Source organism: Panthera onca, chromosome B1, assembly GCF_046562875.1.
Source record: "Panthera onca isolate mPanOnc1 chromosome B1, mPanOnc1 haplotype 2, whole genome shotgun sequence".
Taxonomy (NCBI): Eukaryota; Metazoa; Chordata; class Mammalia; order Carnivora; family Felidae; genus Panthera; species Panthera onca.
Window position 1 is genome coordinate 200,683,698 of NC_138342.1, and position 25,589 is coordinate 200,709,286.

Below are 25,589 nucleotides of genomic sequence, written 5' to 3' on the forward strand. Positions count from 1 at the left end.
AATTACCATTTTTTTTTTACTAGATTAAATTACAATATTTGGACAAAGCAAAAGGGAACTATTGAGTAATTTTGTTATGTTTTGAAGAGAGAATCATAAGAGAATAAAACTACAGAAAAATGTTAAAATGTGACAGAAGTATACCTTGAATGAATGAATGGGAAACCTTTTTTTTTTTTTCTCTTAACAAAACAACTGTCATTTACCAAGAGTTAAAGGGAAAGTGATTCCCATCTGTTGAAGTGATGGCAAGTGCAAACATTTTGGGGAAGACAATTTGGCAATACGTATGAAAAGTCTTAACTTGTATAGTTTCATAATTTCAAATCCAGGTTTTTCTAAGGAAAGTAAATAAACTGGGAAAAGATATATGTTCAAGAAGCTTCCTGCAGTGATGTTTAAAATACGAGTTAATTGTGGGGACGCCTGAGTGGCTCAGTTGGTTGAGTGTCCGGCTCTTGGTTTGGGCTCATGCCATGATTTCATTGTTTGTGAGATTGAGTTCCATGTTGGTCTCTGTCCTGACAGCATGAAACCTGCTTGGGGTGTTCTCTCTCTCTCTATCTCTCTTTCTCTCTCTCTCTCGGCACCTCCCACACTTGTGCTTGCTCTCTCTCTCCGTCTCAAAATAAATCTTAAAAAAAAAAGATATGAAAAAATTGGGGACAAACTAGGTGTTCATTAGGCATCACTGGGCTATCACAGGGAGGAGGGTAGTGATGTCTGTAAGATTGGGAAAGGTCTTAGTGACATGAAAAGATTTTCCCAGCACATTAAGTGAAAGGCATATTAGCAAATAATACTTATAATAAAGTGTCCTTTATATTTAAACTTAGGACTATGCTTATGTAGACACATCCATAGATCTATGGACAGACCTGGAGAAGGACATAGAAGCAAATATTAACTGTATTTGTCTCCAGGAAAAGTATACAATGGTCTGTTATCTATGACCTCCTTTTACTTATCTGAAGTTTTTTTGTAATTAGACAAAAACAAAAAACAAAAAAAACCACCCCCCAAAAAAACAGTTACTTTTCAAGGGAGAGATTATTGCTGTTTTCCAAAAGGAGCATGCCCTTGTTAGTTTAAATAAGCAAAATTACATTGAGTGTAGTTTCCAAGATAGAGGTTTATTTGTGTCAGTTTTTATGGATAATTAAATATCATTAAAACCATTTTACAAACAAAATCGAGGTGTTGAGCTATCCATGCACTTGCTCATTCTTATGTGTGCATGCCCTCCCAAAATTTTGTAAAAAGCAACATAAGAAGTGTTATTAGATTAAGTCGCATATATTTGTCAGTTTAGTCGAGAAGAGCCATTTTAAAACCATGGACCTTAATTTTTGAATGAATAAAAAGCTATTTCATCGATGAATCAAATGGCCTATCTATAACTGGTTATTTCGAGGTTCAGTGCTATGTATTTCAGTCATCATATATTTACCAAAACAGAGAAGGCAGTCTGCAGGAGACAAAAGAGCAAGTAAATTGCATTTATGGGATATTTCTAATAGTGCAGCCCAGTGATCTAGGAGCTGGAGCCTGCGTTGTGGGGCAGCTGTCTCAGGTGCTGAATTCTCATTCTGTATTAACTATCAGGCCCTGGGGAAGACACCTGGCCCCTTCAGCTTTATATCCTCATCCATAAAACGAACATGTATTTGAACATTCCTGCATAGATCTGCGAGAAGGATTAAATGATCAGTGCATGTAACACCCTTGGAACGGTGCTTGATACTTTGCATTTAATACCAGCAGGACGTTGCCCAATTTCATGGATTCCACAGTCTATTGCAGGCACCTCCCACTTGATGTCTGTAAAGAATTTAACTGTTATGACTGGAATCTGGAGATTTTCTGAAGCCTTGCTTACATCCTAATTTCAAATGGAGTGATATAAAGTGGAAAGAAAAAAAAATGGTAACCTACGAGGATTTAAATGATATGCTTTTCCTGGATGAGCAATGGGGAAACAGGGGTGTCCTTACAGTAAAGAAGTTAGGGGGAAATGAAAATGTGACCTCTTTTTTTGTGGAACAGAACGTGACACAAAGCCATGGTCATTCCTGTAGCATTTGCAAAACTATGTAAGGTATTTATACCCTTCATATAAATACATACTAATAATTTTTAAATATTAGTATTTTAAAATATTTATTTAGAGAGCATGAAAGGGGGAGGGGCAGAGAGAGAGGGAGAGAGAATCCTAAGTAGGCTCCACACTTTCAGCACAGAGCTTTATGACAAACGGTGAGACCAGAACCTTAGCCAAATTAAGAGTCAGAGGCTCAACCAACTGAGCCACCCAGATGCCCCTGATAATTGCCTTTTAATGAGATTATTCCTTTTATTTTAGATGATAAAAGTTGCACATCCTATGTCTCTTGGAGTTTTATCATAGCTATTAGCAGTCCCAGGGCCTTGTTTGATGTTCAATCAGAATGCATTCCCACCTGATATTCATTTGTTTGTTTGGTTCTGGTGTAATACTTCATGCCCCTTTATCGTTTATTTTTTGTTGTTGTTTCTTTATTTTAATTGTTCTAGCATTGGCAGCTTATAAGGTAAGCAACATAAAATCATGGCAAGTTACTGGACTTACAAGGATAGAAATTTAAAACATGTCATTTTGAGGGGTGCCCGGGTGGCTCAGTCAGTTAAACATGCGACTCGATTTCGGTTCAGGTCATGATCTCAAGGTTTGTGAAATTGAGCCCTGAGTTGGATCTGTGTTGACAGCTTGCAGCCTGCTTGGGAGTCTCTCCCTCTCCCTCTGCCCCTCCTCCTGCTTGTGCACATGTACACGCTCGCTCTCTCTTCCAACATAAATAAATAAACTTAAAAAAAGTAATTTTGATTGGTTTAGTCTCCATGATGTCAGTAGCTGATTATTCTCAGTTTTATATACAGTGTTTAGTAAAATATAGGAAACAGAGTCTTTGAAAATCGATCTACTAAATTATTGATTAACATAATGATTAATAAAAGAGTAGCTAGTAAGGACCCTTGGGGTCAGCAATTCCTCATATTAAGTATAAGAAAACTAAAGCAGAAAAATTGTTGTGAGGGCTTTTAATCTGATTCTTCTGATTTCTTGCTGTTCAAGTTTTCCATGTTCCTTATAGCACTTCAACAAGAAAAAGTACATGGGTATTTACCAGAGTTCACTAAAATTCGCAGTAGTTAACTTTAGATACATTTTTCAGTGGTCAGTTAAAACAAATGAATGTTCTGGTTCTCAGTGCTGTAGGACATAGCCTGTTCTTCCACTCATGATCCTTACATTGTTATCAAGTGCATCACAAATTAAACTGGGTATTTCCAAACTTCCTGAAAGCAAACTAATTAAGGAAGTACATTAACTCATAAGAGAACATCCATTGTTACATGCCCAATTTTATGAATGCCTGAAGGATGATTTCCATTATTCCACAAGGAAGACTTTAGGACTTTGTTTGATAAGTAATAATTAAAAATTTACTGTGAAGATTGCTAAGATAATTATTAATGATATAAATTACTAGCGTTCCTTACCTTGATCTTGGGAAAACGTAGTCTAATTACAATGCTGGTGTCTATGATGGAGAGTCAACTTGAATACCCCATATAGTAAATCATTTTCTTGACTTGCAGTCAAACGCCATGTTCAACCCATCAGCCAATCACACTGGCTCTACTTCTGTGGTCTGAATGCCTGTGTCCCCCTCCCCCAAATTCATAAGTTGAAATCTTAATCCCCAAGTTGATGGTGTTAGGCGGTGGGGCCCAGGGAGGTGATTAGGACATGAGTGTGGAGCCTCATGAATGGGATCAATGCCCTTCCAAATGAGGCCCTACAGAGCTCCCTCATCACTTCCTTCATACGAGGGTACAGCTAGGGTTTGGCCGTCGAGAAACTCGCCCCCACCCGACCATGACACCGTCCTGCTCTCAGACTTCAGCCTCCAGAACTGTGAGAAACAAATTTCTGTTGTGCGTCAGCCACTCACCAAGGGGTGTTTTGTTATAGAAGCCTGGGGGGACTAAGACAGCCTTCAAAATCAGTTTACAACATGGCTTCTTCTCATGCCCTCTACCTCTAAGGCATAGTGGAGCCACCGCCATGGCTTACCTGGGTCATGTCAGCAGCCTCCTTACCATTTTCCTGCTTCAGCCCTTGAGCCCCACAGCTCACAGTGGCAGCCAGAGAGTGCCTCTGACCACTCACATCACATTATGGGCATGGGATCCGGCCATCACATAATGGGGCTCCGGTGCTCCAAACATTCCCATGGCTTTCTGTCGTCTTTGAAGCAAAAGCTAAACTCTTTACCTTGCCCTCCAGAGTCTGGGGTCTTATCTTCTATCATGCCATCCTCCTTGCTAAATTCCAGCTGCATTGCCTCCCTCATCACCAGCCCCACCCCTGCTTCTGCTGTTCTTTTTAAACACATGAGGTAGATAGACTCTCTGGAGGCTTCACCTGCCTCCTTCACGTGCTGCAATGTCCTTCTCCAGCAAGGACCGGCCTCTCCCTCACTTTCATTAGACTTGTGGTCACCTGTCACCCTATTAATTATGCCTTCCCTGGCCACTGTACAAAACGGAATCTGGGGCTCCCGTGTGGCTCAGTCGGTTAAGTGACCAACTCTTGATTTTGGCTCAGGTCATGATCTCACAGTTCATGGGATCGAGCCCTGCAGCCGTCTCTGCTCTGACATCACAGAGCCTGATTGGGATTTTCTCTTTCTCTTTGTATGTCTCCCTACCTGCCCGCCTGCCTGTCTGTCTGTCTCTGTCTGTCTGTCTCTCTCTGTCTGTCTCTCTCTGTCTGTCTGTTTCTCTGGCCCTCCCCCACTGGCACTCTAGCTTTCAAAATAAATAAACTCTGAAAATATCAAATATATTTTCTGTTACATGGTTTTTCATATTTTATACTTACCACCAACGGAATTATTTTATCCTTATTTTTTTGCTCATTATCTACCCCTCAGCCCTGCAACCACCAGAATTTAAGCTTCTTCAATGCAACGATCTGGTCTTTTCTATTCACTGTATTCCCAGGTTTAAAAAAGTGCTTGAAACCCCAATAAGCATCCATCAATGTTGGTCCAGTAAACGAATATATGTGTGAATAAAAAAATACCAGAATTGAAGAGTAAATATTCTATTTTTAGACAGTATCATTGAGTTGCTTTAAATATGATGCTACTTCACAAAATTTAACTGGCATCTTAGTTTCAAACTTTTATGCATTTTATTTTTTAAATGTTTACTTTTAAGAGAGAGAGCACCTGCATGAGTTGGGGAGCAGCAGAAGAGAGGGGCCCAGAGGATGCAAAGCTGGCTCTGTGGTGAGAGCAGAGTCAGACATAGGGCTCGAACTCACAAACCGTGACATGAGCTGAAGTAGGATGCTTAACCAACTGAGCCACCCAGATGCATTTTACATGTGAGCCATCCCTGTGCATTTTATATGTGAGAAGATCCACTTACCTACGCTGAAATAGAGCATTGCTAACATACTGGAGAGAAAGTTTGAGGAATCATTTTTACCTCATTTTTAACAGAAGCATCATATTGCTGGATCTCTAAAAGTAATTCTCTAATATTTTTGGAGATGACATTGTTTGTTTGCTGATTCTTTCCCATTTTCCTCCTGCTCCAGGGTGTAAAACTAGAGGAGAGATCAATCACAAAAGACCACATGCAGAAGTTGTCCAAGCGAACAAAGCACTTGGGCGGTCACTGCAATGTTCAGCCCACCTTTGCCTCCTCTGGCTTCTTTCAAGGGACTGTCCACTATTATCTGGTCCTTGGGAGGACCTCGCTGTTTTTCAGCAGCTCACAGGCCTGCTGCCAATGCCACCTTCCTCTGGCCACATATTGAGCCACACGCACAACTGAGGGTGGGAAGGGCTTGACATCAGGGGGTGCTGTGGGCACAGTAGAAGTGACCAGGGAGCCCGGGAGAGGCTTGGAGCTATGCCTCTGGCCCTGAACGGAGCTCTTCTCTTTTCTCTCCTTTTCCTTGACTGTTTCCTTGCCAATTCATGAAGAAATCATTTTCAAAGAGACCATATTTCTAAGCCCTAGTCCCTTGTCTGAGGTTCTCTTTTACTTCTAAGTGGAGGGTGATTTTTCCTTAAAAATCTCAGCCGTGCAAAATGCAGGGAGCTGGAAAGAGGACCAAATGAGAGAGATGCCCATGTCCTGTGGTTTGGAACTACCGGGCAAGTGTGAACTGTTAGTGCAAATCACTCAATACACCTGGCTGTGCATAGGTAGAGGTCTCCCCTCCTGCTTCCTTTTGGGGGTTTCCGGAATAGAAATGCACCCACTGAGCCCAGAGGCTGCTGTCTGGCTCCCCCTTTCCCATTGCCATGTTCTGCATTGGCTGTGCCCCTGCCTGTCTAGGATGCTCTCCAGTCAAAAGCGTGTTTCCTTCTCCCAGCTTTGGTCTTGAGGATATTCCAAATGCCGCTGCTCCAGACTCATTTGACTGTGCTCTTACACAGCAGTGACAGTGTGAGAGCTTTACCGCCATCAAATTCCACCTGCTGGAGGGTGGGGGCATCTTCCCTCACCGAGTGAGACATCTGAGACCACAGAGCCGAGGAACCACTCTTTTTATGCTTTCCCAGGACTACAGAGTAAAAGCATCTATTTAAACATTATTTAAAAAAAAAAAAATGTAAAGCCGAATGTGGTGGCGGAAAATGTCAGGCTTGCTTTCATTGAGTATCTGTCAGGTTTGCGCCCCAGTGTCCCTTTAGTGACGGGATCATTATCCTGTTTGTGATTGTGATTTTCCTGTCGCACGCTGTTTAGTCCTGATTTAACTACTCAGACTTTCTGGTAAGTTAGGTTCATAGAAGGGAATAAAGCTGAGATGAATGATCGCAATCAGGATCATTCTGGGGGGTCAATATTGGCTGATTCTATATTGAGTGGTTCTCCACTTCCTACGTAATTAGGTTTACGGGACTCAGCCTCTGTTTGGTTTTCAGTGTTCAGTTTGAGCGCAAACACGAGAAAAACAAAGCCGTGCATACATGCCCTTCGTTTTCTTCCCTAAACACCTAGTGTGGACTCGTGCCTCTTGGTCACAGATTTTCCTTTGCAATGGGACTTAGTCACGCAAAACATGGGCTGCCATACGGGACAGATTGTAACTGCTGATGCACACGGCTGAGAACAGATGTCATAGATTCTTACATTCACCTTGATCCAGTTTTTCTGCTGTTTGTAAGGACATCTAATCGAGCTTACTGGCTGCAAGATCATGGTGTTGGTGACAGAATTTCAGTTTGGGTTCAGGTTCAAAGAGAGCCAACCCTGTGAAAAATCTTTAAGGTATGCTCTGTGGGGCATTCTCTGGACTCACTGCCTTGTTTGCAAAGTTAACATACCCATGATTGTGGTCTTAAATATAGAGTATATTTGAAAATGTTCTCTCTTTTCTAGAAGTTGTGATCCCAAATGATGTACTCATTCCAGTCTTTATATGTACATTATATATATGTGTACATACATCTGTGTACATCTATACATACATCTGTATATCCACACATCTATTTCTCTGTATATAAAATATGTAAAAGTAATTGTTAGCTCAGCAGGAGTTAGGCAGGATCTTGGTGGCCAGCCACGAGACGTGATGAGGGTTATTGCTTAAGCTTTCTGGACAGCGCTGCAGGGGACCCTTTTCATTTCTGGCACAGACCCTCAAGGACAAATCACCAATCTGGCAGAGTCTGAGGAGTGCAGGAGCAATTGTGAGCCCCATGCACAATCTTAGGCCGCAGTAAATCTTGAATAATTGCCTTTTGCTCTCAAGGATCTTCCATTCTCTACAGACGCTAGGCTGAGGAAAAAGGAGATGTAACTAAAGATTGAGCAAGAACCATACTGATATTAGAATTTTACAAAGTTAGCTGCAAATAATGTTTCGTGTTTAAATCTTCCCAGTAAATCCATGTGTCATTATCCGTTCCAAATCAGAGTAATAATGAGGACGTATTTAGGGACCCATTATTTTCTTTTTCTTTTTGAATAAATAAGGCATCATCTAGAAAATACTTACTGAAGATTTTAGGTTTTCCCTTGACAGATTGAAGATTTAGGAAAATTTAAAGTCCATTTATTTATAGCTTCTGTAATGATAGTTAAGGTAGAAGCTAATAACCGCAAGAAGAAATGAACCCACGTAAACATCATATCCTGTGAACTCGATCCTCCTTCCAGAGGCATTAATCTTTAGTCTTGACGAATAATATTTTATACATATAAGAAAATTTAATGCAGATTCTTGCTTCATCATATAGACACCAATGTCTTACATCCATTGGATTTTATCTTATGTACATTTATAAAAATATTCAAGCTTAAAAACTTAAGGACAGAATAGTCATGTCTGCTATTCTGATTACATAAGGACTCTGGAATTGGTTTACAACTGTAAAACTAATATGTTTTAGAATATAGGTGCAAATATAAAGACTAGAATAAAAATCATTTATAGATCTACGACCTACAGTTAACAACTGTCAGCAAATTGGTATGTAGCCTTCCAATTTCTAAAAAATAACCTACATAGTAAATAGATTATAAAATATGCCAACATTGTAAACTACTTAGGAGCGTATATAAATCTGTGTTAATAAGTATTCATTTAGAAAATTGAAACATATGCAAAAATTTTTCCAAAGTAGTACTTGTAAGTTAAAAAGTGTTCTTCCACGAGATATTTAAAGTATATGTTGCTCTTTCAAATGTTGGGAATTATTGTGTTTAATCCGATATAAGTGGCAACCAAAACCATTCTTTATCTTTTTCCTAAAGGTGAATCTTATGCTACCCAATGTTTAGAAACTGAAAAAAATCATAATATTTGATATGACAGACAACCCACATCATTTTGAGATAATTTTGACTGAGATGATTATTTTCACATTTGGCATTAAGTATTTTGCAAAGCTAACTAAAAGGGATTGTGAGGTCACATAATAGTTATTTTTTGTTTTAATTTTTTCAGAGGGTGTCTTATGAAAATGGAATAATACTTTATTATTTACACACAATTTCTAGGAATCCAGTTGGTTAAATAACATAGATTTCAAATGGAAGTTGACCTTCGTGCATCAGATTTTGATAGGAGTTTTTAAAAAGTTGATAAATTGGAATTTTTAAGATAAAAGAACTGAAGACAAAATTTGTAACGTTAAAAAAAAAAAGAGTATGAAATATTCATGGTAGGCCATGGTTCAAGAGAGAATTTTCATCTGTTGCGCTAGAGTGTAAGGCAATATTTTTAAGGATGTGATTTCAATTGATATTTGTTTAAATTCATAAACGTCACAATGTCTCCATAAAAAATTGCAACTCCAACTGATTTCATCATAATTAAATCCTCATCCTTCTGTTAGTTATGTAGAATTAGAATCATACTTTAATTCTCTTGAATTTCAATTAGAAAATCAATGGTATTTAATTATTAAATGACTTAGTAAATCATTAAATAATTTGAATATCATGGTGTTGCATTCTCTTCCATCAATATAGTTCTCATCACAGTAAAGATTAAAAAATGATCGCTCTCTTCATTATTCATCAGTACAGGATAAAGTTAACTTGCCTTTATGGTGATTATAGGGCATCACCTAGAATACGCTTATTACAGAGGGTGGCTCAGCCAGTTAAGCATCTGAGCCTTGATTTTGGCTTATGTCATGATGTCACAAATCCCATGGGTTCATGGAATCAAGCCACATGTTGGGCTCCACTCAGAGTGTGGAGCTTGCTTGGGATTCTCTCTCATCCTCTCTTTGTGTCTGTCTCTCTCAAAATAAATAAATATCAAAACACCGGTGGTTTCCTCATGGGCTACAGCCACAGAGATACTAAGATAAAACATTTCAAGTCAGGAAGTATTGCCACTTGTTCTAGCGTGAAAGGAAAGTAGATCTTCCAACTACTCTAAATTTCACACAAGTTCCTTTCCTTATGAAGTCCCCCCGCCCTGCCCTGCCACAACCCTATCTCAATAATTGTAATAACAAATACTTCCTTTAATATTAACAGTTTTATTCTGCCAATGCATAAGTGCTTTATAATGTTCCAGACGTGGCTGGCTATCTTAAGGTCTCAGCTCTACACCTTACAAATAATCAACACTGTGTTCCTGTGTCCTTTATCTGAGACCTACAGATTAGTAGTCAGTTTCTACTGGCCGTCAATATGTCTATGCCACCTCCTTACGTGTCATTCGGTCCTGTGCGAGACATCTTGAGTGGCTCACCTGCGCAGGGCCCCTTTCTTCTTCGCTAATGAGAATATTCCTCCCATGAAACAACCTCCGACAACATCAATTTTCAATGACATCCAGTGGAAATGCAATGCCTCCAGGCAGGCAGTAAGAGAAAATAATTTTCACATTAAGCCAGTTGGCCTCAGGGAATATGGAGAACAAAACCGCAGCTTTCCTGAGGCTCTTATCTCAATGAGTGCAATTGGTAACTTTGCTGATACTTTCTTTATCTGTTTCTGTGTTCATGCTTCTTTGAGAATGCCTGCTGGCCAATGTCATTTTGAAGGTAAAGATAAAAACTTTCTGGGAGTGCAGTTGTTCACTCTGGAGGCTCTGCCCCTCTACCTGTGGGCTGCTTTCAACAGTGGATCCGGTCTTGCTCATGTCATGGGAAGGCAGCGTCATGCTCCAGCCCTGGTCCTGCTCTGCATAGCTTCTCATCCAGAACCCGGGGTGAAAGAACCACTTGGACCTCGTATCTGCTATCGACACTAGGGATATGCCACTCTCCAGGCAAAGAAAAAGAGAAGACAAATTGGCCAAATTCATGGTGTCTCTCAGAGTTTCTGCTGAGACGTGGACAATCGAGGTCATTCACTTTCCACTGGGCCACGTTCATGGGACCACTGCATCTACTTTACCTGTAGGAGGCACTGAGAGTCCTAATGTGAGGAATAGAACTTCTCTTACAGGGAAGGTGTGTAGAGATCAGTGCGACATCTCCCACATTTAGTAGTCCACAAACGTTGAGGGCTGGTAGAGAAGTACTGAACTTGAATTCATTAATATTCCATCTTTTTGGTTTTGTGTCCGTAGAATGTCCTATAATGTCCCTATGCCTCCTTTCCTCTTTTGGGATGTCACACAAGTCCTACCAGTTACCGAGGTTCAAAACCCAATGAGATAATGTTTGTGGGAGAGTGTTCGAGATGGAGGAGATTTATACAAAACCAAATCTGGAAAACGCCCACCTTGGCAGATGCTTCCGGGACTCACCGGTGGACTCCCACTTTAGTCCAGACCCCAGTGACTCAGTTCCCTTCACATTGGTGTATAAAATGCAGGGAAAGAGGAGGGTTGCAGCCACCTTTTGCACCCAAGAAGCAATTTATTTTTTATTTTATTTTTTTCAATATATGAAATTTATTGTCAATTTGGTTTCCATACAACAGTCAGTGCTTATCCCGAAAGGTGCCCTCCTCAATACCCATCACCCACCCTCCCCGCCCTCCCACCCCCCATCAACCCTCAGTTCTCAGTTTTTAAGAGTCTCTTATGCTTTGGCTCTCTCCCACTCTAACCTCTTTTTTTTTTTTTTCCTTCCCCTCCCCCATGGGTTTCTGTTAAGTTTCTCAGGATCCACATAAGAGTGAAAACATATGGTATCTGTCTTTCTCTGTATGGCTTATTTCACTTAGCATCACACTTTCCAGTTCCATCCACATTGCTACAAGGGGCCATATTTCATTCTTTCTCATTACCACGTAGTACTGCATTGTGTATATAAACCACAATTTCTTTATCCATTCATCAGTTGATGGACATTTAGGCTCTTTCCATAATTTGGCTATTGTTGCACTTGTACCCCAGGAAGCAATTTAAATAAGCAGAACAGTTCATTCTTCTAAAAGGGACAAGGCTCAGACTCTGAGTTTCAAAAATTGGTGAAATTTCCCAGGAATGCCCATAAACATTTTTTCGGTATTCTCTTCTCCCTGTATTTTTCTCATGCTTTTTAGCTAACTGAGACATTTCCTTGGGACACATTTGTACCTTGCATTATTATTATTTTTTTGTAAGAGAACCTCCTTAAAAATCAATAGACATACAGTGATAATGAAACTTTTTGTTTAAGAGTAACACAGACTATCTTTCAGACATATAAACTGGTCAATATTGAGCGGTTTTTCTTCTGAAATTTGAGGCTACTAGCAACTTATACTTATGCACGAATTTCTATAAATTCCTGAGCAGATAAGCCTACACCTTCTATTCCTATGAGCAGAAAAGAATGCCGGTGCCTCGTTTTTGTGTGTGAAATAGTTTTATCAACTTTTCATTTAGTTTATGGCCATGTTTGGTACTTAATTTGACAAATAATATTTGATGTTGAATTCAAACCATAGAATTTGTGCTTTTTTAGGTTGGAAAACTCATGGGGAAAGAGTTCTTTCACCATGTTTAGTTATAATCCACATACAAAAAGAGATGCAGATGTAGATATTCAGCATCTTAGATCTGTTAACAGAATTTAAGAAAAGACATTGATGATCAGCTGGGCTTACTTCTGAAACAGGGCACATATTCATCAATAGCTGTGCCTTCACATTGATGGTGACAACTGTATATTTGACCTCACATTTGGTAACAGAGTTAAAGCTATAACAAAATATATTCCCATTGCTATATCTCTTACTTACAGCTTCCAAGGTAATCCCTGGAGGTAAAATCCAGCTGGCAGAAGGGAAGAGAGAGGATGTATTACACTGTAGGAGGTTTTCATAGGCTAGATATGGAAATGGTATTTGTCATTTGCACCCATGTTCTGCTGGGCATGACTTAGCCCCAGGGCCCCAACTAAGCAAGAGGTTCTGGGAACTGGAGCCCCTACCCACGCTGCTGCTTCCCGGTTACAAAAGTGGGGAACAAACTATTTGTGGACACCTGGTGATCTTTGCTACATGAACCCAAACCTTCATTTCCAGGTATTACCTGTGAACAGCTCCTCCTGGGGGAAGTAGGGGCTGCCCATCTGGGTTTGAAACTTAAACCTACCACTTATTAGTTAGATTACCTTTAGAAATTTATGCAGATCTCTCTGGATATAAGATCAGTTATCTCTAATATAGGTTACATACTTGACAGGGTTGTTATGATAAATGCTATATGAAATGCACTTAGTTCTCAATAGCCACTTGATTAATAATGATAATTGTTACTGTTTTGGTTCTTTACTAAGTACTCATGGACCATTTTCAGCATCTGTGCACATGGCTAGAACCTGGTCAATTCTCTGGTCATTGTGTGAGTCATGCTGGTGGTTACATATTTTGAGTGTCCTCTCAAGTGGCCAAATACATAAAATAATGAAATGGAAGACAAAGAAGTGTGAGAAAGAGGAGTACACTTTTCTGTCCTGACCTATTTTCTCAACAGGTTTTTCTAATTTTATATGTTTATGACATAGTCTCTTTAATGTGAAATGATTAGTGTTTTTTTTTTAATGTTTATTTATTTTGAGAGAGAGAGAGAGAGAGAACCTATGTGCAAGAGGGGAAGAGGCAGAGAGAGAGAGAGGAAGGGAGAGAATCCCAAGCAGTTTCCACAATGTCAGCATAGAGCCCCACACAGGGCTTGAACTCAGGAACCCTGAGATCATGACCTGAACTGAAATCAAGAGTCATTTAACCGACTGAGCCACCCTGATGCCCCAAATGATTAGTGTTCTTATAGAACTCAGAAGGTCCATTCAAATGTGAACTTCCACTTGTTTCCTGTTAATGATGTGGAGTCTGTTCTGACTATGAACATTAGATTTTCTTCCTCCAGGAAGTCATTCTTGCCTTAAGTGTCTCCTTAATTCCTGATGAGCACAAAGTGATGTGACCACATGATCCCCTGTACCGTGCAATTTGTCTCCTTGCCACAGGCACATGGTAGAATTCTTTAACCTTTCTGTTGTGTTTGAATCATGTTGATTTTTTTTTTTTTTACAGTTGAAAGTCTTAATGTCTTCCTAAAGTTACAGACTGCCAATCTATTTTATTTTATTTTATTTTATTCTATCTTATTTTATTTTATTTTATTTTATTTTATTCTATCTTATTTTATTTTATTTTCAGACTGCCAATCTATTTTAGACCTTAGTCTGTAGACATGTTCTTACCCTTTTAACTGTAATATTAGAGTGTTCCTGGAGTTAAGCCATCTTATGTGGTTACTTTAGATATAAATGAGGAGTAAATTAAGATTAAAATCTAACATTTTTCTTGCAGATCCTAACCTTGCAGGTTAGAATTTTTTTAACGTTTTTATTCATTTTTTTGAGAGACAGAGACTGTGAGCAGGGAAGGGGCAGAGGGAGAGGAAGACACAGAATCTGAAGCAGGCTTCAGGCTCTGAGCTGTCAGCACAGAGCGCGGGGCTCGAACCCATGAACCGTGAGATCATGACCTGAGCCGAACTTAGATGCTTAACAGATTGAGCCACCCAGGCGCCGCAGAAAATTTTAAATTTATTCTAATTTGATTTTTTTTAAAATGTTTTAATGTTTTTTTAATGTTTATTTTTGAGAGAGAGACCGAGTGAGAACAGGGGAGGGGCAGAGAGAGAAGGGGAGTCAGAATCTGAAGGAGGCTCCAGTCTCTGATCTGTCAGCACAGAGTGCAACGCAGGGCTTGAACTCACAAGCTGTGAGACCATGATCTGAGCTGAAGTAGGACATTTAATTGACTGAGCCACCCAGGCACCCCAGAAAGACTAACTTGATTTTAAACTTTGGTTTTTCTACAATGGAAATTGTTATTTGAAAACTTTTACTGAATCTGGACAAAATGTCCTGTCCTTCTCCTACGAGAAATGATAGCTACTTGTTATTTTAATGAGCTTAGTCAAGTGAAATCCTTCTTGTTTAAAACTTACCCTAGCTCTGTGATTAAAAATAATACACATTGTAGATGCAGCTCCATCAAGACAGGCTTTCCATCACTTGTCCACTCACATGAGCGCTTCTCATCCACCTATGTAAATCTTTCAGAAAAAAATTAGGTAGTTGGGTTCTTAGTGCAGTTAATTTTACTGAGAGTATTTAATATGGAAAGAAATATGTCTGACATGGATCACTTACAATCTTTAACACCTTTCAGGTTTTCCTTGAATTTTGTTGGCAGATACATTGTAACAGAATAGTCACACTAGTAGCTAGGGTTGGTTTTGTGGTTGGTGGTGTCATAAAGCAGCAACCATCACGACGGAAACAAGGCCATGTGCAAACTCCTGTTAGTGGTGGCGACTTCTATTACCTTATATACCTGTGCCATGGCTGATAACTGAACACTATTTATTCCAGCAAATCCAACACTGTTTTCAGCTGTTTGTAGTGCTAGGTGCCCAGGGTAGCAATTATAATTCAAGTAGAAAATAGAGCTCATCACTGTGCGTGAGCGGGACTGGTGTAGCACAAATTAGACAGGAGAGCTCTCGGGCATCTAAATATTAATCCCTACAACTATGATAATCCCATTTACAAAAGCTTTACTTATCTAATGTGCATTTTGATTGGGGTTGGATTGGTAAAGCGATCCAGGGGGAGTTTGGGGAAGCATTTTCCCTAGTTTATTTAAGTGTCTCATTAAAGGCAAGTTATTATGAACACAGAGAAGATGTATAAAGACACTCTGGTGTGGGGCGCCTTAATGGCTCAGTCAGTTATGCATCTAACTCCTGGACTCTCGATTTTGGCTGGGTCATGATCTCACAGTTCGTGAGTTTGAGACCCTGTTGGCCTCTGCACTGACAACGTGGAGCCTACTTGGGATTCTGTCTCTCTGCCCATCCCCTGCTCTCTTTCTCTCTCAAAATAAATAAGCATAAAAAAAAAAAAACTCTTGTGTAATTTTGCATACACATATAAAATTTTATAAAAAAATTGTATGTTGAAAAATGATCAGTGATGACACTTAGGTTTGTCATAAGATCACCTGCAATTCTTTTAGATCCTCTGTTATCCAGATATTATGTGATTCATTTGTGTCTCTTTCACTAGACTGCAAGCTTTTGTGAGGTCAGGGACATGTGTGACTCTATTTGTATGTCCAGTACAGAGCACAGTGACAGGTTTATTGGGGACATTCAGTAATTTTCCCGCCGAAATAGAAGAAAAGCTAAAACATACCATTTTCCATGGAATATACAATGATGGTCCACAGAAGTTAATGATACTTTTGTAGCAAAATGTATGTGCTGACCGTGATCTATGCTAAAGATATTAAAAGTATATAATTTTGATCCAAATTTTACTAATCATTTTTATTTAATCAATTATTTATTCATTCATTCATTCATTTTAGAGACAGCATGAGTGGGGGAGAGGGGCAGAGACAGAGGCAGGGTGGGGGGGGAGAATCTCAAGCAGGCTTCATGCTCCAGTTGGAACCCAATGTGGGAGTTGCTTCCATGAACCTGACCCGAAATTAAGAATCAGATATTCAACCCACGGAGCTGCTCTGGCACCCCCTTACTTATTATTTCTATATTTCATTTTATGTTGCATGGTTTTGGAAAAAGTTTCTCTTCAAATAGAATTGAAAATACAAACTACGGAAGTGGACAAGTGTATGTTTTTTACAGAGCCAATAAGGTAATTAAGATAAAAAGAACAGTTCAAGTCCATTAAAAAGAACAGTTCATATGAAAGCAGTATGTGAACCAGGATATGGGGCATGAGTTCATAACCTCATTCAGGTCAGTATACATCAAACTGCTTTCAGTCTGTGAAACGGAAGGGCCATCTCTCTTGTTTGAAAGGGTGATGTCAAGGATCTGCTAAGATAATACATTTACATGGATTTCTCAGATGTCTCAGATTAGGAGGCAAAGGCCGTTGGATCCTTAAATGACCATTATCATTATTAGAAACCACGTAGCTTATCATGGCATTCAGTCAATCAGCATAACATTTTATTAATTGCATTTGTCAGCTGAAAAGGAATTGCTTGTGAGGGCTTCCAAATGCTAGAGTTAGAAACATTTTGTTTTTGTATCTCAGTTATTGCTTATCCCTTTCAAAATATTCTCTTCTTGAAAGCAATGCAGTTGGACCCAGTGTCGAAGCAGCATGAGTCCACATTCTAGAAAGGAAGAAGCAGCAGTGATTACACAGAGTTAACAAAGACAGAAAGGTAATTTAAAAAAAAATGTTTTTATTACGTTTCTTTATTTTTGAGAGGCAGAGAGAGACACAGCATGAGTGGGAGAGGGGCAGAGAGAGAGGGGGAAACAGAATTCGAAGCAGGCTCCAGGCTCTGAGCCCTCAGCCCAGAGCCCGACATGGGGCTCGAACCCACAAACTTTGAAATCATGACCCGAACCGAAGTCGGACACTCAACCGACTGAGCCACCCAGGTACCGCGAAAGGTAATTTCTAATCTCTATAAAATTGTCTTTAAAAGGCAGGTAAATATTTTGTTTGCAAAAATGATTATTGTTAAGGAACGTTTCATGCATTGTACATGCAATTTTAAGTATTATAACTCTCTAATACAAATAACTTGCCAAACTCCCGGTATTTGTTTAGAAAAGAATAGAAAAAAAATCCGAGGGTTGTCTAGAAATTATTTTTCTAGAAATGTTTCTTGAGACCTTTTCTTTTGAAATCTTTCTTCTTTTTTTAATTTTTTTAAATGTTTATTTTTGAGAGAGAGAGAGAGAGACAGAGCATGAGCAGGGGAGGTACAAAGAGTGAGAGAGGGAGCCATAGATTCTGAAGTAGGGTCTGGGCTCTGAGCTGTCAGCGCAGAGCCTGACGCGGGGCTCAAACCCACGAGCTGTGAGATCATGACCTGAACCAAAGTCAGACGCTCAACCGACTGAGCCACCCTTGAAACCAAGGCGCCCCTTGAAATCTTTCTGAAGGCAGTCCTGAAAACTGAGTTGGCTCTCCCTTCCATTATCATTAATAAAATGCATTGTGATTTTTTGTCTTTACTCATCCAACTTCCCCACTAAACCCAAATTCATTGGTGCCAGGAACTTCATCTGTTCCAGATTTACTCAATCCTCAAACTCAGAGTTTTAGAACCCCTGACTCTATCCATGGTACATTGGGCATAGTACACAGAGAAACTGGCCATAAGTAGAGGGGGACAGGGACGATTGCTCCATTGAGGGAGCATGAAAAGCACAATTGTGTCACATGGCAGATTTGGTCACTATGAGGATGTGGGATGTCTGAATTGGAGACTTGCAAGTGGTGCCATTACAGCAATGACAAGATTTACAGGGGACCCTAAGGATGGGAGGCTGAGTGCACAATGGTTTTGATGCCAAAGAGATCAAGGAATTGAGAGGTTGGGGTAGATGGTGATGCCCCTGTGGACATTGCAGTGCCCAAGAAAGAAGTAACACTGGAAAGAGAAAGGTGCTACCATGTTCAATGATGAAAGCTGAAGTTAGGGTTAGGGTTAGGAAACTGCCCCCCAGTTTCTCTGTGCTCTAATGATGTTTGGGGGTATTTTTAAGTAAAGTACAATGTGGAGGAAGCAACATAGTGAAGGCACCTCTGCTGCATCTGCAGGATAAGGCTACGGTAGCTGTCAGAGGTTTCAAAAACCAAAAGCCACTGTTGGAAAAGGCTTCAGCTGGAAGCCCCAGGATCGGAAGAGCCCTCCCAGCCCCTCCCAGCCCCGCCCATGGTTGTGAGCATACTATGAGAATTTAGTAGATGGATGATTGGATGGATGGATGAATGAAAAGAAAATTAATTAGGTGAATGTATGAATAAAGAAACAAAAAGAAAATCAACATGATTATCCTTTGTAGAGCCTTGTCTTTTCGTTTCGCATGTTTTGCCTTCTGTCTCAGAATCGTAGAGTTAAAACCCACGCAAGCCTACTTGAGTTCTGTTCTTATGGACCTACGTTCTAGGATGTTTCAGATATTCACTAATACTCTTTTCCTTTGGAAAACTCAAGGTTTGCCAGAATTCCTCAGGCTTTTAAATGCCAGCTCTGTTGTAGCCGCAAAGAAATGCCACACCTGTATTTATCGTGCTGAACTTTGCTGATCGGTTCCAACAACGAAATCACAGTACATTACAGGGACCAAAATGTGTCGCCTTTCATCTCATTGCTTTGGCCTGTAGTATCAGAAAGAGCCAATCAGTGAATTATAATCTGTGACCTCAACAATTCAGAATGCTCTAGATCCCGGAATTATTTACAACAACCAGTTCTATCCAGCGTAATAAATAGTTACGCAGAAATGATGCACGGGGCACTTAGCCGTTGTGAGGAGGCTACAGTCCTAGTAAAACGTGGTATGTGTACCTCAAGGAGCAGAGTCCGAGGAGGATAGACATCCAAGTAAACTGGCATTTAACACTTTCAAATATCTACAGTTTTTCATGAAGGCCATTTTGGTAAGAGGGTGACCTGAGCAGCAGTGCAAAATGCAGGTTTTGAAATTGAAAGACCAGGTTCAGATGCTTTTGCTGTTTCTATCTGTCAGGGTTGAGTTGTGTTTCCCCTAAAAAGCCCAGGTTGAAATCCTAATCCCTACTAACTCCAAATGTCATTTTGCTTGGAAACAGGCCTTGATAGAAGGAATACGGTCACATGAAGACATTAGGGTGCGTCTTAATCCAGTAGGACTCATGTCCTCGTAAGAACTGGGGATTTAGACTCACAGACAGGCACAGAGGAAGGACGGCCATGTGAAAACAGAGGAGTGCAGACGTGTGTCCACGTGCCAGGAACACCAGTGATGGCGGAAAACCACTGGAAGCCGGGAGGGGCGAGCCTTCAGTTGTTAGAGGGGGCTCCTCCCTCCACAACTGTGAGACCATGCATTTCTGTCGTGTTAAGCCAAACCAGCGTGTGGCCCTTGGTTATGGCAGGCCTAGCAAATGAAGACCTTTTCTACAAGATGCTTGAGAAAGGCACTTAGCTTTCTGGAGCATGCTGACCTTTCCGTAACGTGGAAATGGTGTTGCGCAATAGCCGGGGATCTTTTGGTAAGATGAAAAGACATCCCTCATGAGGAACAACTTGTACACAATTGGTTTTTAATGAATGGAAGTTGTTACTATGACATTTTTTAAAAATTTTATTTAAATTTTTTTATTTAGATGGAGAGAGAGGCAGAGAGAGGGAGAAAGAGAATCCCAAGCAGGCTCCACGCTGGCAGTGTAGAGCCCAAGGTGGGACTCGATCTCACGAACTGTGAGATCATGAGCTGAAATCAAAAGTCGGGTGCTTCACCGACTGGGCCACCCAGGTGCCCCACTATGCTGTTTTTAAAATAAAGTATTTTCAGACCCTTAAGAATCCTAATCATAAAAAAATCATGAAAACATGAAAATGTTTTTGCTATTTTCTATTTTCATTATAAAGTGTGATTATGTATAAAGTTTAAGTGCTACAAACACTCACTTTATAAGCAATTTATAATTGAAAATTAATCCAAGACTCTAAAAGCATTCTTTTATTCCGCACTTCCATTAAATAGCCATTCTCCCATGCTTGAGGGTATTTCTAGTGAGATGAAACACTTTGCCAAAAATGCATAATTAGCACCAAAATTATTACGCTAATTTTTTTTTATCATGACAATAACAAAGCTTTAGCAGTGCTGTGGTGCTATTTAATTAATTTGCTACGTACATGTTAAAAGGAGGAGTAATAAATGGGGAAATAAAATTAATGCTCATGTTTCTGCGGAAATTCTATTAACCTTGCTTTTCAGCACCAGCATGTAGCGCGGGCTTCCATGCCCGTTTACGTTCACGTGGCGTGAACACCTGCCTGTGTCGACATTGTGCAAACTGACTGTCCTCCATTCACCCTAAAAATGTAACGAGGCTGAGGGCTGGTGTGAGTGAATGATTTGAGACCTAAGACTTAAGATATCCAAGTTTTGTTTTGTTTTGGTTTGGTTTGGTTTGGTTTTTTAACTCCTCTAACATATAGACACATGGTATTTCTAAAATACAATTATGAGGGCAGCTGGGTGGCTCAGTCGGTTAAGCGTCTGACTTCACCTCAGGTCATGGTCTCAAAGTTTGTGAGTTCGAGCCCCATCTCAGGCTCTGTGCTGACAGCTCAGAGCCTGGAACCTGCTTTGGATTCTGTGTCTCCCCCCTCTCTCTCTGCCCCTCCTCAGCTTGTGTGCATGCTCTCTGTCAAAAATAAACATTAAAAAATAATTAAAAGAAACCCTAAAATACCGTTTATGAATTTCACACTTTTGAAAAACCTGAGTAAACACACGTAGAAAGCAAAGCTCGCCTGTAAATGCTGACTAAAAATTTCTAAATATACATTGTAGAATTTGGGATTCAGTTAATATAAGGTAAAGGAGATTCCGTAATATTACATTGGAGTACAAAACATAAAATTCAAAATATCAGTAGGTTATTAATTTATGTTTATAAACTTCTACAATATGATTTAGCACTCATTTCTGGTTTTTATAAAGTTAGTCAAATATAACATAAGGAAGATACTTGAAAAACATTGGTGTGATTTTGCTGGAATGCTTCGAAAGCATTCCAATTAAAGACAGACCACGTTGACCACTGTTAATGCAATACTCACCTGGAAATGTTGATTCATGCAGCCACCAAGAGAATCCAATAAGAGATAGGAATGTTTATTTTTTTTTGGATTAAAGTATAGTTGCCACACAAGGTTACATTAGTTTCAGGGGGACAACGTCGTGATTCCACAACAGCAGCCATTATGTTGCGCCGTAGCTGGAAGTCTGTGTCTCTCACTCCCCTTCAGCCATTTTGCCAATCTCGCCACATCCCACCCTCTGGCAGCCATCAGTGCTCCATCTTTACGGGGCTGTTGGTGCTTTTTTTTTTTTTTTTCTCTATTTGTTTTGCTACTTTGATTCCACGTAAGTGAGATCAAATGATATTTGTCTTTCCCTGCCTGGCTTGTCTCACTTCGCCTAATTCTCTCTACATCTATTTATGTTGTTGTTGCAGACGGCAAAGTCCCGTTGCTTTTTTATGGCTGAGGAATATTCCATCGAAGAGATATTTTGTTGTTGTTGTTGTTGTTGTTGTTGTGGTTAACTAGGAGCTTGAAATTAATCATGAGAGGATTTTTGCTACATTTTTTTCCAGTTTTATTGAGATCTAACTAACATATGGGATGATGTAATGAAGGGGCACAGCAGAACGATTTGACTGTGGGAGAATTTACGCCATAGAAATTGACAAGTGCCAAACACCAGGGCTGCTCCCTTCCCCCAGAGAGCCAATTGGTAGCTAGTTACTAGCATCCCACTACCGCTAGATGGATATGCCTGTGTGACCCTGAGACCTCCCACGCGGCTGTTATAAAACTCCCATAGTTTCCTTCCCGGCCATACTGAGTCAGCTGCTGCTTGTTCGACCGTTACTGCTATCTCCACCTGTATGGGGCCCTGTACCAGCGACTGTCTCTTCTGACGTGTCCTCCATCCTGTCAGTGGGTACCCTTCCCCTCTCCCCAGGGGCTCTACTGATAGTCCCTGATGTGCCTTGTCCCGTGGCTTCCAGGCTGTCTCCCACTGCCACCACCTCACTGCTGACCAAGTGCCACTCAATACCGTCAAGAAGCCATCACCTCGCTTAACCGCATTCAGCCTTCTGTAACCTTCATAGAGAATTGACATAAACTTTAAGGCCTGTCCCAATCCCACGCTAACCTGCATGTCTGCACCGTCTCCTACTGATGGAGGAAGGACCTGGTCTGCCATCACTACTACCCTTGGACCAACCAAAAGCTTAGTTGGGCCAACTCTGGTGGAGACTCTCATAACAAAGTTGGCGTTGTCTCACTCACTCCGTGCTTACCCATCTCAGATGACTCAGACTTTCGCAGATGTCCGAGTGCAGTTACAATAGATCCCCAGCGCTGTTCAGGCTTTCCCCTTATGTTTGCAATGCTTTTTTCCTCTGCCTTTTGTCCACCTAGGATAATCTCATCCATAAATCAAGCCCTTGTTCTACTAGCTTCTCTGTCAATTTGTCTTGACATAGTGCAAGAAGGCTTTTCTTTTTTTCAAATTTTATTTTAATTCCAGTATAGTTAGCATACGCTGTTAGATTAGTTTCAGGTATAAAATGCAGTGATTTGACACCCATACGTCACCCAGTGTTCATGGCAAGTGCACTGCTTAATCCCCATTATCTGTTTAGCCCATCCCCCCACCCACCTCTCATTTGTTCTTTATAGTTAAGAGAATGTTGCTTCGTTTGCCTCTCTTTTTTTTTTTCCTTTGTTCATTTGTTTCCTAAATTCCACATATGAGTGAAATCATAGGGTATTTGTCTTTCTCTGATTTATTTCACTTAGCATTATACTTTCTAGCGCCATCCATGTTGTTGCAAATGGCAAGTTTTCATTTTTGTTTATGGTTAGTTTTCCATTGTATGTACATACCATATCATCTTATCCATCCATCAGTTGATGCATATGTGGGCTGCTTCCTTAATTTGGCTATTGTAAATAATGTGGAAATAAACCTAGGGGTGCGTGTATCCCTTTGAATTAGTGGTTTTGTGTTTTTTGGGTAGATAACCGGTAGCGTGAATATGAGATCGTAGGATGGTTCTATTTTGAACTTTTTCAGGCAACTCCATACTCTTCCAAAGTGGCTGCGCAGGTTTGGATTCTCACCAACAGTGCACGAGGATTCCTTTTTCTCCACGTCCTCGCCAACACCTATTGTTTTGGATTTTAGCCACTCTGACAGGTGTGAGGTAGTCTCATACTGTGGTTTTAACTTGCATAGCCCGAGAAGAATGTATAAATTCTTCTTCAGTGTTCTCAGTCACTTTTTCTTTTACTCTGTATTTGGTGGTTCTTCTTGGCGGTGGGAAGTTTCTTTACGGTCAGAGAACATTGCTTACTTCTTCATCTGTACTCCACGGTTCAGTCAGGACCTAATAGTGTGTGACAAGTAGTAAGTACTGAATAGATAGTTAAGGAAAACGTGCACTTAGCACTCAGTACTTTCAATACTGGTGGAATGTATGCAAGCTGAGAACAAGGTAGAGTACCACATTCTGACGATGTCTGCTGGAGACCAGAAGGCTGACAGCAGGAGGACATGCTTTTGGGCAGCACCGAAGATGTAGATGGTCAGACATGAGGATTCAGATAAGATGGCCACCCCCACCCATAGCCATAAGCTCTGGTGTTTTATAGGGATCACCAGCTCTGTAGTTGTTGGTAAGACCTGGGCATATCCTCGTATCACAGAAACATATATGATTCATTTCCGCAAAGTAAACTTGATTCATCAGGAAAAGCTCAGCTGTGCCCTATGTTTTCTTAATAAAAAAAAATCTTTAATTCATCTTGGGAGAAAAAAAAACCCTTCCAAAAATTTAGTTTTTAATGGGATCCTCCTGGATGCATAATGGCAATCATATAGGCAAGCTAACAAGAAGAAAAAACAGCTATCCTGAACTTCACACTATCTTAAAATTTGAGTCTTCTTGTAATTTTATCCATATTATAGAAGTCAGCAACTACCTGTAGAAACGTATTATTAGCAATATTTTTCTATTTTTAAATATATGAATGTATATTAACATAATATATACATATGAAATATTAAGAGTAAATATTAATATTAAATAATATATGTATGTTTAACAACATATATGGAGAACAGACAAAATAATTTTAAGCAGTATGGTGGGCATGTCACATATATGAAATCAAATTTATTGGCATTCTATCTACTAGAACAATCTTATTTAGCACTTCTGAACAACTACAGTTCAATAACATAAATGCAGTAAGTCTAAATACTTTGCCTACCTTAGTGTTGAATAAATATACAAATGTTAAAATTTAACATATTCTGGATGTGACTTTTATTTTCATTGAAATGGATTATGTTGTTCATGGCTGTCTCCAAGAACTTCTGTGTTGCCATGGTTACTGTCCTAGTCCATTCTGGCTGCCATGACAAAAGACCACAGAGTGGGTGGCCTATAAATGGTAAACATTTATTTCTCACAGTTCTGGAAGCTCGACGTCCAAGAACAAGGCACCAGACAGATTTGGTGTCTGGTGAAAGCCAGTGCCCTAAACAGCATGTTCTTGCTCTGTCCCCCTCACATGGCAGAGGAGGTGCAGAAGTTCTGTGGGGTCCCCTTTGTAAGGGCACTAATCCCATTCGGGAAGCTCCCTCGTCATGACCTGAGTGCTCCCCAAAGGCCTCCCCTCCTCTGCCATCATGTCAGGGCATTGGACTCCATTGAACAATTTTGCAGGCAAGTAGACATTCGACCTAGAATAGTCATCATGCTTCTGGTTTCAAGGAAGAGGCTAGATGGCACCCTCGGTGATAAGTTGTGTAGATTAGTTATGTGGATCTCCTCTTAAAAACATGGCATAAACAGGGGTGCCTGGGTGGCTCAGTCGGTTGAGCGTCCAGCGTCGGCTCAGGTCATGATCTCATGGTTAATGGGTTCAAGCCCCACGTCAGCTGTGCTGACATCTCAGAGCCTGGAACCTGCTTCAGATTCTGTGTCTCCCTCTTTCTCTCTGCCCCTCTCCCCGCTTGC

General features: G+C 40.3%; 1 protein-coding gene and 1 long non-coding RNA gene across 3 annotated transcripts in view; one reads left to right on the forward strand and one right to left on the reverse strand.

The window, feature by feature from the left end:
- CSMD1 (CUB and Sushi multiple domains 1) overlaps positions 1–25,589 on the forward strand; it is a 2,002,273-nt gene that overhangs the window by 405,548 nt on the left and 1,571,136 nt on the right. The window lies entirely within an intron of this gene.
- Positions 16,976–24,920, reverse strand: LOC132691473 (uncharacterized). Its single transcript, XR_009615795.3, has 3 exons — positions 24,838–24,920; positions 18,956–19,148; positions 16,976–17,142 (listed from the first exon to the last, which is right to left on the reverse strand). It is a non-coding gene; the product is annotated as an uncharacterized LOC132691473 (long non-coding RNA).